The sequence below is a fragment of the Megalopta genalis genome, unplaced genomic scaffold (genome assembly GCF_051020955.1).
Source record: "Megalopta genalis isolate 19385.01 unplaced genomic scaffold, iyMegGena1_principal scaffold0222, whole genome shotgun sequence".
Classification (NCBI taxonomy): Eukaryota; Metazoa; Arthropoda; class Insecta; order Hymenoptera; family Halictidae; genus Megalopta; species Megalopta genalis.
The window spans coordinates 4161-8320 of record NW_027476291.1 but is presented as its reverse complement, the minus strand read 5'-3'; positions in this window follow the sequence as shown (position 1 = coordinate 8320).

Below are 4160 nucleotides of genomic sequence, written 5' to 3'. Positions count from 1 at the left end.
GGAAGACCCTGCAATTCAAAAACATAGAAGGTGAAATTTTGGCGGCCGCCATCCGGGAAGCCATCACCAGAGCGGTCCCTGGTACGGGCGATAGGGAGATTACGGTCAGATCGCTGGGGCTGGCATAAGTGTAGTGGCACACAAGCTACTTGCCTTTAAAGCGACCCGGGTCGGCTGCGGGAGCTGCCCGATCAGGCTCCGAGAAGAGGTCCCCCAGTGCTTCCGGTGTAGGTAGTACGGGCACTTTGCACGAGAGTGTAGAATCTCACGCTGCAACGTACGTTTCGGCTGATGCTGTAGCTAAATCATAAGTTTCTGCCGAGTATGAATCTAAAACTTACGTTTCGACTGAACCTGTAGCTAAGTTATAAGTTCCGTCTGAATCTGAAGTTAAATCAATAGATGCGGCTGAATCTGAAAGTAAGTCACAAGTTTCGGCTGATTCTGAAGCTAAACCATAAGTTTCGGATGAGCCTGCACCTAAATCACTAGTTTCTGCATATTATCAAGCTGAAACATACGTTTCGACTGAAGCTGTAGCTAAATCATATGTTTCGTCCGAATATGAATCTAAAACTTACGTTTCGACTGAATCTGTAGCAAAACTATAAGCTCCGCCTAAATCTGAAGTTAAATCACTAGTTTCGGCAGAATCTCACGCTGAAACATACGTTTCGGCTGATGCTGTAGCGAAATCATAAAATTTGGCCGAGTCTGATGCTAAAACTTACGTTTCGGCTGAATCAGTATCTAAATTATAAGCCTCGCCTGAATCTGAAGTTACATCAAAAGATTCAGCAGAATCTGAAACTAAATCACAAGTTTCGGCAGAATCTAACGCCAAACCATATGTATCGACATATGTATCTAAATGATTAGTTGAGGAAGAATCTCAAGCTGCAACATACGTTTCAGCTGTAGCAGTAGCTAAATCATAAGTTTTGGCTGAGTATAAAATTAAATAATAAGTTTCGCCAGAATCTGAAGCTAAACCATATTTGTCGGCTGAACTTGTATCTTAATCATTAGTTTCTGCAAAATTTTAAGCTGAAACATACGTTCCGACTGAACCTGTACCTGAATCATTAGTTTCGGCAGAATCTCAAGCTGAAACATACGTTTCGCCTGAATCTGAAGCGGTCTGATAGAAGCATCGTAGATTTATATTTCGAGCAAGCCGAGAAAATATTCATCGCACGATGTTTTGCTGCCATGTGCCCTGCTGCTCGCTTCTCTCAGCTTAAGAGGTAGAAAGTGTATTCGGTCATACAAATTGCAACAAAGAAATACATACTATAAACATATCATAAAATCGTGTAGTATACAGATATAAAATGACATCGATCATAAATAAATAATAATTTTTAAAGTGTAACGATAGTGGAGCCCAAGGTTAAGTTCGTTCTTGTATGTACCTGATTTTTAATTGATTGCTGGACTTTCGACACAATCTCAGACGCATTTATATCTGGCTTCTTTTTAATAATCCTAAGAATTTTATTTTTCGACAAATTAAATGGTATTTTTTATCTATATCGCAATTCTTAAAATATTAAAAATGTTGTTGGTTAGAGATGTGCGTGAACCCGGGCATTCCTGAAACCCGATGCTTGGAACGGGACGAGAAGACCTGTATCAGGATCCCGACAATATTCAAGATTCCCGAAAACATTTGATTTCCTGTGCTATCAATTACTGCAAAACGACACATCGCCGTACCAAGTACACAATCGACTAGCGAAAAGCTGTTTTCAACAAATGGAAATACCGTTGCAATCTCGAGAAAACCAAGCCATTACACACTGACATACGTAGATTTTTTAAATCAAACTGTACACATCTTACTTTTCTGGTATAATAAACAACTATACAAACAAGCCGTGAGGGTGAGCCTAGCTTCCGATGTAGCTGAGTAGAATCCATTCTTCTTTTAGTTTAGTAGCGGGATTAGGATCTCGTCATCCGGTCTGGTGACGGTCAGATCTACACTTCTCAGCCCGGCCAACTTACGGCGAGGCCATCCGTGGACCATGCTGATCTGTTGGTGTGAGTTTTACGTGAGTTTTACGATGTCCACACTGTGACATTTGTATAAATGAACCTTAAAGGTCGTTACGTTAACTTTCATTTGGCATCCTTTTCGGCATTCTTACACTATTGTTTCAGATGCATTGTAATCGAGTTGAGTGTAATATCGATACCGACGCTGCGACGATGCATCCCGGAGGATCGAGAACTTCCGAGATATTGAACCGAAAGGGACAGAACGTCGCGATCATTCTCCAGCATTCCAGAAATGTGTCCAGGAAGAAATAAAAGAAGATCGCGGAGATACCGCAGTTATGTATCAGTTTCAATCGTGAATGTCCTGTTACGAGCCGAGGGCCAGGCAGCTTTGCGTGGCCGGATGTTGGATGCGATTGGGAATTTTGATAAGGGAAAATTGCGCGAACCTGCCGATGCTTTTTTCATCATGAGTGGCCAATTTGTAATCAGGACAGGGTTTGTGGAAATTGGAGTTTGGGTGCCTCGTAACTTTTACAAGAAAGAATGATGATATGCCTTGAGCAGTAAAGGTATATCTTCGAGGGTTTGTACCAACTACTGCTTCGAATCAGGAAATGGAATAAGTGAATTTTGCAATCAAAGAAAACTGGTAAAAGATAGTATATTAAAAGTTTTGGTTAAATACAATTGTATGTGTGTGAGTGTGTCGCGGATTCTAGATCGCACTCTCAGTTTGTTGCACTGAATCGGCGGGGACTTGTAACCTTGTAACGACTACCTACTGGGTTGATGTGCTCGAAAGATAATTAAACTCGATCTTGCTAACTTGCTTTTCTTCGTCGGTAGTTGACTTGAAACTAGCCCGCTTTTTGATCGCGTTTGGGCCCTTCATATACCCAAATTTTCCTTGAAAAATGGTTGCCGGGGTGTTCATATGTGCTCAGAACGTTCGTCGTTGTACCCCTTCGAAGATACTTACCTCGCAATATACAAAACGAACCACCGGTTGGCCTGCGCCATCCTGGCGTATGCCTTCAGGGAGGAGTATGAAAAAACACGTCGGAATTTATCGTACGTTACAGTTCATATGACCATTGTACTATTTTTATATCTTTATATGCACAGACCTTTCCTTTCTTCCCCTTCCAAGAAAATTTCATCTTTTCCCTTCTTATGACTGTCCCCGCAATCACTGTAAAAAGGCAGAAAAGCAACTCCGCACCAGTCAATTAGTTCAGTTCCTCAAGTCGAGTCAGACACCCCAGTCGGTCCGCTCAGTCCCAAAAAATTCTACACATCTCCACACTACGCTAGCCGCGCCCGCGCACGTTCATTGACAAGAATAAATACTATCAGTAAAGACAAAATATCCTGATTCACTTCCATTCCCCGTTAAAATTGGTGACCCCGACGTGATTTTGAAAAGGAGTGAATCGGACAATTTTTTGTAACACACCAGCGCGACCAAAAGTGTCGTTTCCAGCAAAGTGCGCGAATTGCCATCAAGCAAAAGAAAAATGAACAGAAACCAATTTCTCAGCAACATCGGCACAGCCAACGAAACCCCACCAACGGCAGGCAACTCTGGTGCCGCGTACGTCGCACACATCGACCGCGTCGCCGTACGGATTCCTCCGTTTTGACACAATGACCCGGAGATGTGGTTTTACCAGATGGAAGAGCAGTTCGCGTCTCTGCACATCTGGTTTATTTCATATGGCGGTACTCTGCGCTTCTGGCCGTTCAAAGAAAATGGTATTGGGTGTCATTTTCTCGGACGGCGAATAAACGAACGCGTCGAATAAACGATTATCCGCGAACGAGTCTCAGTGATCTTTCATAATATCCACAAGTGATTTGGATTATCAGTAATTAATTAAGTGATCAGTGTTTGGTGACAGTGCAGTGTTAGTGAACTTGATAAATAACCATATCAGAGGTTCCTTCGACAGTATCCCTCGAATGTTGCGGTCATCGACATGGGATTAGCTGACTCAACTAAATGGGTGAGTTTCTTATTGATAATATTTTTCATATTTCTCTAAAAAAAACCTTTACGTCCCTTAACGCGATTATTTATTATTAAATCAGCTTTGCGAATCATTCGTTGAATTCTATTCGGACACGAAATTACTTAAATTAAAATATCATTT